Below are 12,560 nucleotides of genomic sequence, written 5' to 3' on the forward strand. Positions count from 1 at the left end.
TTTTGCTCTGCAATAGAGTACTAATGTGAACACTTTTGCTCTTTTCAATCTTACCAAAATCGCCAGAGCAGCAAGATCGCTAAAGTGGCACATAAGGGTAAAGATGGGGCGTACACATTGGTGCCGATCACGATCCGGTAAAAAATTCCCCCGTGCGACTCGTATCGGGTCTTTTTACCGTACGAATCGTACAAGTGCCGTACGAACTGGCAATCACGATTCGCATGGTAAAAAGTCCATACGAACCGCACCGGGAATCATTCCCCACACGTCCTCGGGTCGGAAAATGTGTCCGACACGTCCTCGGACGATTTACTTTACAAACGTAAAAATCCAAGTCCGACCGAGGAATCACGATCCATCCCGTGCGTCCGAGCCTACAACCGTATGGAAAAAACACCGTCCGCACCGAACACCAATAGCAACCATGGAGACATGTGCCCGCATACGCGCCCAACACTCCCCCCAGCCCCCGTACGTCCGACACGTACCCCCGTATATGTATACCCCCACCCGTCTATGTACACCCCAGTACGTTCCAGTCGCACCCCCACCCCAGTACGTGTCGTACCACCGTCAATGTACACCCCCCCACCCCTGTACGTGTCATACCACCGTCAATGTACACCCCCCCCTGTACGTGTCGTACCCCCGTGTACCCCCACCCCTGTACGTGTCGTACCACCGTCAATGTACACCCCCCCTGTACGTGTTGTACCCCCGTGTACCCCCACCCCTGTACGTGTCGTACCACCGTCAATGTACACCCCCCCACCCCTGTACGTGTCGTACCACCGTCAATGTACACCCCCCCCTGTACGTGTCGTACCCCCGTGTACCCCCACCCCTGTACGTGTCGTACCACCGTCAATGTACACCCCCCCACCCCTGTACGTGTCGTACCACCGTCAATGTACACCCCCCCACCCCTGTACGTGTCGTACCACCGTCAATGTACACCCCCCCCTGTACGTGTCGTACCCCCGTGTACCCCCACCCCTGTACGTGTCGTACCACCGTCAATGTACACCCCCCCACCCCTGTACGTGTCGTACCACCGTCAATGTACACCCCCCCCTGTACGTGTCGTACCCCCGTGTACCCCCACCCCTGTACGTGTCGTACCACCGTCAATGTACACCCCCCCACCCCTGTACGTGTCGTACCACCGTCAATGTACACCCCCCCACCCCAGTACGTGTCGTACCACCGTCAATGTACACCCCCCCACCCCTGTACGTGTCGTACCACCGTCTATGTACACCCCAGTACGTTCCAGTCGTACCCCCACCCCAGTACGTTCCTGGCGCACCCCCAACACAACCTCCTAAGTACGGAGCGCACCCCATGCCCCAACATCACAACCGCATGTACGAGTCGTACAAAGCCACACACAAGGACCAAATCGTACAACCAAATGGCCCATGTACACACCGTACACACGCACAAAACGCACGTACACAACAAGGACAAAACAAAACAACTCAACAATACACCATTCGAAAGGCACACAGCCACTAAACATGGCCAACAACCACTAAAATAACACAATCACTGACCTGCAACTGTCAAAAACAAACAGAGGCCCAATACACCACCACTCCTTATAACACACCCACCCAAAATTCAAACACTGCCACACCCACCCATGGACCAATAAAAAGGGCCCACACACACAAACCATGAGCCTTTGCAACAGACCCACTGCTGCCAGACACCACAGAACCAGACTACAAGCGACACCACATCTTACACTTGCACACCTTCACACGACCACCCTCACAAACACCCTCTCATCACATTCACACACACACACAACCATCCACACCCCCCCCAACATCCACACACCCCCCACACCCACACCATCCCCACCCACACCCCTCACCATGCCCACTACCAAGAATCCAAAGTTCAGTCACCGAGAGTTGGAGGTCCTTGTTGATCAAATCCTCAGAGTCGAGCCACAGATCTTTGGAACATTGGTCAGAAGCACCAGCCAGGCAGCCAAAACAGCCATGTGGCAGACCATCGTCGATGCTGTGAATGCTGTTGCGGACACCAGGAGGACCAAGCAGGATTGCCAGAACAGGTGGTACGATCTGCGGAGGAGGGTCAGAGCCAAGAGACAGGAGGAACACGACCAGGCCAACGCCACCGGAGGAGGGCCCTCCCGCAGACCCGTACAGTACCATCCCTGGGAGGAGAGGGTGATGGCCATACTGCCGGTGGAGGCAGTTGAAGGAGTAGAAGGACTCCGAGACCCGGGTGAGTACACAAACAACGCACCTCACATGGGGGGAACTGCAACCACAACCAAAATTAATAACAGGCACGCAACCACCACAAGCCATCGCATTACTCAACCACACTCCATGAGCAGGCACATGCCACTGCTGCCACCATGCCCCATGCACCCAGCTGGACAATGTCAAGTCACAGGCCACAGAAGACAACAACACATGACACGGTAACCCGGATGGCGGGAGGCTGGGCACCAAAAATCACATAGTGCGACTCCAAAGCAGACAACAATGCCCTCTGCCCATATGGCCTAGGTCACAGCCAGACAAACACTGTGTCCCAACACAGGAATGACTTGCCAGCAAATGGCGGATGCCTTGCATCAACACATGGGGGTGAAGGCACTGTTTTGCACATGCCAGCAGCTAATGAACAGCCAACAGTGTGAAAGAGTGGCAGCACACACCACCACAGCAGCAGCGCACAGACACACAGCAGACAAAATGGGTGCCTGGAGATCAGAAACAAACTCACATCAACAGGCCAAGGGCCACTCAAAGATCTGCTAACAGTGTGTGCCCAGGAAGCTGGGCCAAGGTGACAGAGGGTGACACACGGAGGGAGGGAGAGGGGGACACAGAGGGAGGGAGACACAGGAAGATGGACAGAGGGAGGAGGCTGACACACAGAGGGAGGGAGAGGGGGACACAGAGGGAGGTAGAGGGGGACACAGAGGGAGGGAGAGGGGGACACAGAGGGAGGGAGAGGGGGACAGAGAGGGAGGGAGAGGGGGACAGAGAAGGAGGGAGACACAGGGAGAGCAAATCAGTCCTGTGGTGTGTGGGAATGTCTGCTCGTCAGCAGGTGGACTGCGTGCATGTAGACAAGGGTGGCCAGTGCCAGAACCCCCCCTCTTCATCATGGCAAAACGCAGGGCCATGTCACAACCTGTACACGAGCACAAGGACAGCCACCTGCATCATATGAGTGTGTGGATCCACTCCATGTGCACATGTACAGTGCTACAAGGAAGGCGCAAATGCATAGCTCGGCACACATGCACACTCCACTGCTGACTGCAGTCACACTTGACGCAGCAAGTAAGACTGTGCCACACATAGTTAAAGGGGCCAAATTGGTGCCCAAGGGACACACACATGCACAAGTGCACTGTGAGTGGAATGCAAGACAGATCCTAATTCCAAGAGGAAATGTGCCAACTTTGTAACGGATGAAACATGGATGTTGCATGGATCCAAATTAACATTTTCTCTCTCACACACAGGTCAACGTCGTGCTGCACCCCCCAACACTGGGGGGGAACACTCACAGGACCCGGATCTGCAGGAGACCGATCCCACCGGCAGCGACCACTCTCACCACTCTGCGGACGACCCCGACCGACCTGGCCCCTCTGGTGTCCAACCACCTGCAGCACCTGCGTCAGGTACAACCGTGCCAACCACCACCCCCACTCCTGCCACTTCCCAGGAGACACCCAGGATCCCTGCCCCAACACCACAATGCAGCCAGGCTCGCCAGGAGGGACACGGTGTCCCGGGCACCCAGGAGGAGGCAGGCGACAACGCCAATGCCACCCCTCAGGGGTCCCGGAGACCCGATGTGCCCACAAGTGCAGGCCAGACGCAAGTGGGCAGGGGTGGTGGGAGTGGAGGACGGCGGAGGCGCGAGCCTGACCAGTTGGCTGGGGATCCGGTATTTTCACATGTCCGTAACATCCTGGACTCATACCGGCAGGACACCACGGGCATGGCCCAGGTTGTGTCCGTCCTCGAGGGGATCAAGGTCCAGCAGGCCCAGCAACATGCGGAGCTAATAGCCTGTCTACAGCTACACCAACGGAGGATGGAGGACAGACAGGCTGAGCAAGTGACGGCGTCCCAGGGGATTCACGCTGAACTCCGTCGGATGGCCGACACCATGGCCGACCCTCCCTGTGCCAGAAGGCGGAGAACATCACCACCCACAGGGAGGGATCATGAGGAGGAGGAGGAAACATCCGACGGAGCATCCCAGACGTCGTCACGGCCTGCTGCTGAGGTTCCCCGCAGGAAGCCGGGTCGTCCACGGAAAGGACCGTGAGGGTGGCTGCTACATCACCATCGCCCAGGACACCTGGCCTGGCACCTGGCCCACTGGAGCAACAGCATCACAGCATCAAGAGACATTCTCTGCCACATGGCCCTGCTGGTCACTGGCTGACCAATGTTGACAAAGACTGTGGCATGGACTCTGAGGATTTCCAATGGCAAGGACACCAACTCCCCTACTGAACTTTGGATTCCCTAATCCCGGAAAGCCCCCCACTTTGTCCCCCCCCCCCTAATAAATCACACTATTAAGAGTAGATGCCTGCTGGTAGCATTATTACCTAACATGTGTCTTGTACAGTCTAAACATGCCTGAGTCATCTGTTCACTTCAACCATCCACACCCTGGGGCCTGAGTCTGGCACAGGACACATGGGTCACAGTTTATTAGGCAAGACAGACATGGAGCACCATACACACCCGTGATGTGCAGAACCAGCTGAGGGGGTGGCCGAACAACCGTGCTGACAGACACATTGAGTACAGCAACAGTCATGCGCAGAGGTCAGGGAACCTGGCCCGTGTCCTGGGGGGCACCCAGGTACGTGTAGACAGGTGGCAGAACCATGTCCTGCAAGCTTGAGTCCGGTGGATGCAGAGAATGGGGGCCTGGACAACGTTGGATGCATGGGGATGGCACATGTCACACTACCCACACAGTCATGGACATCATGCCCAATACACAGTCTCAGCACACACACACAGCTTGCATCTTGCCACTCGACACATTGACACATAGCCACAATCTGGGAATACCATGCCAGACATGCAGGATGCACCGTGCCAACACACCAGCATTGACTGAGCAGAGGCACCTTGGAGGCATAGGGACACCTTTAATAGTCATGTTTTTGGGATTGCAGAGGCAACTTGAAGTACACATGAACACATCATGTGGAGTAACATGTGGCTCAAACACTGGCACCCCCCTTCTGCAGCACAAATGCGTGATAGCCATGGTACTGGCACACAAGCGTCGGCTAACAGCTAAATACCCACAGCTGCACACGGAGAGCCTGCCATACACCATAGATCCGCTGATGTGGAAGTCCCACGCCATGTCAAGCCAATGTCAACCGTATGTGTCCGAGGGCAGTGTCACACACATTGATGCCATCATCACAATCCACCATCCCATCACTGATGACTGACAACCAGGCAGCCCATCTATTCTGGTGTACCCAGCTGCATGTCGTGTCCCATGGGGATGCCACATGACTGCAGAGGAACCAAACCCCGACCTGGGCAGTGTGCACACATCGTGAACAACTGCCACACCCAATACACCCCAGATGCATCCCTTACCCCATGGAGACTTCCAAACGTGTCCGTGCCTGTAACGCTGAGTCAGCCCACGATGCCATGTCCATGAGGAATAGCAGTGCCACAACAATGCAACCAGCAGATGGCATGCGCAGGTACCTGGGGAAGAGAGACACACAAGAAGTCAGCCACAAAAAGCACAGCCACTTGCATGTGCATTGACTCGACACATGTATGGATGACAACATGCTAGGTCACAATTATGACTGGGGAAATACTACCATCACTGCCACCATCACTCCAGTGACACACCCACACACACCTCTGACTCACGTGCCATACATGCAGGTGGACACACACATCACAACACATGCCACACGGGGACCAAGGCGTGCACACTCAGACACTGGTACTCACCACTAAGCAAAGAAGTCGCGTATGAGCCGAGTCCGGATGTCCTCTTGCGGCTCCACATCCTCCACATCACTAGCCCCATTGCCAAGCCCTTCGTCCTCCACGGGTGGATGGTCCTCGTCATGTTGATTCAGGATGAGTGGCACAGCTCTTTCAACTGCCATGTTGTGCAGCATGCAGCAGACCATGAAGATCTTGCAAACCTTTGCCGGGGCATATGGGAGTGCGCCGCCGGTCTTGTGGAGGCACCGGAATCGGCTCTTCAGCATGCCAAACGTCCTCTCTATCACTCGCCTTGTCCGGCCATGGGCGGTGTTGTAGCGGAGCTGGGCCGGCGTGATGGGGTTGCGGAGAGGTGTCAGCAGCCAAGGCATGTTGGGATAGCCAGCGTCCCCTAAATGGAAAGCACATGGATATCGTTAGAACTGCCGAAGCGGTAGTGCTGCTCGGCCAAACAGAATACAGGACAGACAGACTGTACCCACCAACAACACATGCTCGTTCGTTGCGCAGCTGCATCATCATATCAGGCATCCCGCTACGCCTCATGATGTAGGCATCGTGTGCTGATCCTGGGAAACGAGCACAGACATGTGAAATCACCATGTTGGACAGACACACCACAAGGGCATTGATGGAGTGGTAGTGCTTCCGATTGCGGTACGCCACCTCCCGTGCGTGTGGTGGTACCAAACCTACATGTGTCCCATCTATGGACCCAATGACATGGGGCATCCCTCCCAGGGCATAGAAACCACGCTTGACCTCAGTCATCTGTTCAGGGGTTGGGAACTTGATGAAGTCATCCAGGTGAATCAACATGGCCTCTAAGAAATCATGCAGCACACCGCTGAACATGCTCTGGGACATGCCACCAACATGAGCTATGGTATATTGAAAGGTACCCGTGGCAAGGAAATGTAGGGCAGACATTACCTTCAGCTGGGGTGTCAGTGCCGTGGGATACCTGTGCAGCGGTTGCAGGTGTGGTGCCAGTCTCGCCGTCAGCTCCAGAATCAACGGTTGGGTGAAGCGGTAGAGCCGGATACTGTCATTCTCCTGCATGGTGGCCAAGTCTGGAATTCTTCGGGCAACAGGAGGCGCTCTGCAGTAATTTGGAAGTGACAAGGAAGAGTGAGTGCACTACGATAACAACTCATGTCTACTGAGCACATGTAAATCTGGCAATACACACATGCCACATAGGGAGTCAGGCATGTGCTACATGCCCAGGACACGTATGGATGCAAGGTGACACTCCTTCCAAGACCCAGCTACACACGGTGATTGAGAACCTCCCCATGCCACGCCATGGAAATAGCTGTGTCCCAGTGCAAGTGCACTGCCCGACGCAAGACAGGAGTGACATACACCCACACATCAGCAGAAGTGTGATGCCGATTGCAGAGACTGGCAGCGGAACACTTGAGCCACAGGTCACATGACATTACACTAGTCCAGCCCACACACCTTGCCATGAAGGTGCACATGTCATGACTCACCACACATTCCTTGTGAGTTTGCTGACATGGCCTTGTCACGCTACTCCGTGTCCCTTGCATACATATGCACCTCACATCCGAGAACACATGTGGCATGGTGTTGGGAACAGTGTGCAATGACAATCTACACACAGCCACATGTTGGTTGCTGCAACGGCTGCAGCTTTTGAGGGTGCTACAACATCAACCTGATGTAAATCCCGGACACATATATGGCATAGTCACATTGTGCACTGTGGGTAGTGATAAGTCATGTGTCATGACCCCTGTACCTGGCATCATGGGACACTTCCGTGTGTTGGTGTCGGTGCCATGCCAGTGACGCTCACCCCAAGTGCGCAGTCCCACATGCACACATGTCAAAGGAGTCAAGGGCATGCCTGGCACACATTGCACCCTCACACAGTACACATGTACACATCTCATCATACATCTGGTGCCTTCTCCACTCAGGAGGCATGTTCCACATCACAGCCTGTGACACCTGTGCCCCACACATGTGGTAATGCACAGACGATGCCTTGATGTCCATTCCTGGACAAGTATGTCCATCCATGGACAAGTATGTCCGCCCTATTCCTACATGTGTGTCGCCTATCACCACAGTGATGTGTAAAATCCGCCGTACTGCTGCTGAGAGGGCCTGTGCATGTTCCCAAATCACTGTGGGAGTGCTGCCGTATGTGTACCCATCGTGATGGCGAGCGTAGATGCGAGTGTACGGTCCGTGTCACTACGGGTACGCATACGCGTGCAGACCCATAGTGATGGAGAGCGTAAATGTGAGTGTACGGTCCGTACCACTACGGGTACGCATACGCGTGCAGACCCATAGTGATAGAGCGCGTAGATGCGAGTGTACGGTCCGTGTCACTACGGGTACGCATACGCGTGCAGACCCATAGTGATGGAGAGCGTAAATGTGAGTGTACGGTCCGTACCACTACGGGTACGCATACGCGTGCAGACCCATAGTGATAGAGAGCGTAGATGCGAGTGTACGGCCCTATCACTATGGGTCTGCACGCGTATGCGTACCCGTAGTGGTACGGACCGTACACTCGCATCTACGCTCACTATCACTATGGGTCTGCACGCGTATGCGTACCCGTAGTGGTACGGACCGTACACTCGCATCTACGCTCACTATCACTATGGGTCTGCACGCGTATGCGTACCCGTAGTGGTACGGACCGTACACTCGCATCTACGCTCACTATCACTATGGGTCTGCACGCGTATGCGTACCCGTAGTGGTACGGACCGTACACTCGCATCTACGCTCTCTATCACTATGGGTCTGCACGCGTATGCGTACCCGTAGTGGTACGGACCGTACACTCGCATCTACGCTCACTATCACTATGGGTGTGCAGGCGTATGCGTACCCGTAGTGGTACGGACCGTACACTCGCATCTACGTTCACTGTCACTACGAGTACGCATACGCGTGCAGACCCATATTGATGGAGAGCGTAGATGCGAGTGTACGGTCCGTACCACTACGGGTACGCATACGCGTGCAGACCCATAGTGATAGAGAGCGTAGATGCGAGTGTACGGTCCGTACCACTACGGGTACGCATACGCGTGCAGACCCATAGTGATGGAGAGGGTAGGCATGCATGTACGGGCCGTTGCCATGCATTTGGGGTGCCCTAGGGCCCCCACACGCACCGTACCTGTGTGTGATGCTCCAAATTACATAGGGGACAAGTATTAAGGCCTACATGCATGCTGGTTGTCATGGAGACCAAGTTCAAAATTCGAAATTGTTCTGGAAGGTGCACAGCAGAAGTCAGTTGGAATTTGTCTACTTTGTTGCAATGTGTTTGTGGGGCTGACATCATGCAGGAGAATGAAACCGATAGAGAACACACAGACTGCTAGGTTTGTAGGGATTGGTGGAAACATAGGATGCAAATGTGAGTGACCAATCTCTCTGTACTCCTGTGCATGAGACTGGGCAGAAGGGCACATATAAGGCAGCCTGGTCCCATGAGGGAGCACTTGCCTGCACATCTTTGCATTCGTCGACCCAGCTGCTGCTACTGATTCCCTGGAACCATGTCAAGGGCTGTGGAGAGGACACAGTTATTCACCCTGGAGGAGAACATGGCTCTGCTGGATGTGATCCTCCCACAGTACCCCATGCTGTATGGGCGACCAGGGTATCAGGTGAGTGCATAGGCCACTGCCACAGACTGTCCCTATGTTGTGACTGTGACTTCGGCCATTGCGTCCAGGTGTAACACACATGCCATGTACTGTTGGGGGGGTCCCAGGGGGGGGTGCCTGATGTCCCCCAGCAGTGCCCTGAGACAGGAGGGGTGTGTGCCTATCACTCCCAGCAGTGCCCTGAGACAGGAGGGGTGTGTGCCTATCACTCCCAGCAGTTCCCTGAGACAGGAGGGGTGTGTGCCTATCACTCCCAGCAGTGCCCTGAGACAGGAGGGGTGGGTGTGGAGTCCTCCCAGCAGTGCCCTGAGACAGGAGGGGTGTGTGCCTATCACTCCCAGCAGTGCCCTGAGACAGGAGGGGTGGGTGCCTATCACTCCCAGCAGTGCCCTGAGACAGGAGGGGTGGGTGTGATGCACAGTGTGAGCCTTGATCACTGATTGTGACATTGCCATCATTCCACCTGTGTACCCACTATGGCACGTACAGCTTTTTCCCTCACCAGGGGATGATGTCCCAATGACAAAGGTGCAATGCGTTGGCTGCATGACATGCCTTGTTGTAACCAGCTAATTTGTACCCATATGTCTCTCTGTGACATGTGGCTGGTGTATTGATGTGGTGTCACTTGTTCTACCTCACAGGTGGGCGCCACTGCCAAGGAGCAGATCTGGCTGACCGCCGTCAGTGCCGTGAGGCGTGTGGATGGTCGGAGGCGGCGCCTGGCCCAGGTGAGGAAACGCTGGCAGGATATCCGGTGCTGGACGCGGAGGATTGCACGGCTCCTGCTGGGGGACTCACCTGAGAGCCACAAGAACCGCAACCGCCGCCGTCTGAGCCACCTCCACAGGCGTGTGCTGCCGGTGGTCTTTCCAGACCTGGAGAGGCGCTTACAGGCGATGCAGCAGCCGGAAGGGGGTAGGTACATGTGTGTTTGTTGTGTGTCACCGGCATTTGTAAGGGCACAGTAGCATGAATTCACTGGCAGGGTTTGAAGGTGCTGTGCAGATCCTGTTTGCCCCAGTATAGCGCTGTGCCCCTGCCACCCTTCCCCTCCTTGCAATGTGTTCCCTGGTCTGTGTGTAGTCACTCCTCCACAGGGTAATGTAGGCTGGCGCTTTGTCCACGGGAACAATGTCTGTAGCATCATGTGTGGGGGTGGTGTGTAACAGGTTGTGGGACATTGCCTGTGCACTGTCAAGTTCACTGCATGTGGGTTCCATATCAGTTGGCACTGATGCTGACTCCAGACATGGGAGTTGGTCTCTCATGTGTCATGCCTTACAGCGCGCATGTCCCATGTAGTGGCCTGTGACATGATGTGCATGAGTGTGCGATACACATAGTGCAGGGATGGTGACGTGTGTTGCAGTCATTACCATTCAGTAGCATGTAGTTGCGTGCCCACTACTGTCCCCTGGGGCACCTTTTCCTGAGTGGTGTATGTGTCATCATACACGTGGCCACTGTCAGTGTCTACAGCGTAAGTTGTGCTCTCTGCCATTGTCCCCTGTCACCATGTATATAGACGTGCTATTTTGTACAGGTGTCCACTGTGCAGCCTGACCTGATTGTCCTTCTTCATACTCACAGTTGCCAGTGCCTGTGTGTCTTGCTATACTCATCTGAGGATGGGCACTGGTACCACATTATTTGTACAGGCGCACCTTGGCTGTTTGGCGTTCAATCTCGCTTTTTGCCTGCCCCTGTGTGTATCACCCAGACTATGAGATGTTGGTGCCACCTGTGTCTCAACAATTTGCCTCGTGTAGGGTCTTGTTGGGGCGGGCAATGCCTATGTGTAAAATCCTGATTACCACTTGCTGGGTCTGGGCAGTGTGTGATGTGTCTGGACACACACGCAATGTGCAGTGACAGAGTCATGTTGTGCATGTTTTCAGCATTACCTATGCAGCATGTGTCTCAAGTTCATGGATATGGTCCCTGGTCATCGGTATTTTCGCCAACGCTGTGTGGTGCAGATGCAGTGCTGGATTGTCCCCAGGGCCTGGGTGCTATGTCAGACTCCTTTTCCTGTGTTTAGCTATTGTCTCATGCTCTCCATGGTATTTCAGTGGCATGGTGGCTCAACCAACTGTGTGTTTCATGCCCTACATCGGTACCCTGTTCAGTAGATGTTAGGGATCTTCTTTTTCAGGCCATGCAATGTTACCTATGTGGATTGGACTCATGTGACAGATGTGTACAGATGTCTGATTATTTCTGTCTCTCCACCCTGCCCACAGCATCGTCGGGGGACACAGAGGGAGACATGGACACAGACCAGGCGGAGGGACCGAGCACCAGTGCCAGCCGTGACATCGGGTCTGGCACATCGAGTGGTACAGAGGCGGAGGAGAGTGTGGCCGAGGACCTGTCGACTGGCACATCAGACTACGAAGCTGACAGGTCCGGGGACGATGTCTCCGAGTGGGCGGAGGCTGCACCAGCAGCTGACAGCGGAACAACACCTCGCACCGCCCCCTCAGTTTCCACCAGCCGCCTCCCACTTGCTCGTGTCCCTTCCCAGCGTGCCCGGTCACAGCATGTCTCCTTCCTGCCAGGCACCGCACCCCCTGCCCCTGTCTCCACTGCTGCCGCCAATGCAGAGTCTGTGGACATCCAGCGGCAACTGCAGGTTGGTCAGGCTGCGATCCTTAATGTCCTCCATGCCCACGGCAAAACCCTCACCAACATCGAGGCTTTCTTGGAGGGCATTCATTCATCGCAGGCTGACCAACGCAACTTGCTGAGGTCCATCGACTCCACACTGACTGCAGCAGTGGGTCTCCTGCAGCGCGACCTCCCCCCACCTACCCCTGCCCCATCCACACTTCCCACTCCCATGCCT

This window comes from Triturus cristatus, chromosome 4_1 (genome assembly GCF_964204655.1).
Source record: "Triturus cristatus chromosome 4_1, aTriCri1.1, whole genome shotgun sequence".
NCBI lineage: Eukaryota > Metazoa > Chordata > Amphibia > Caudata > Salamandridae > Triturus > Triturus cristatus.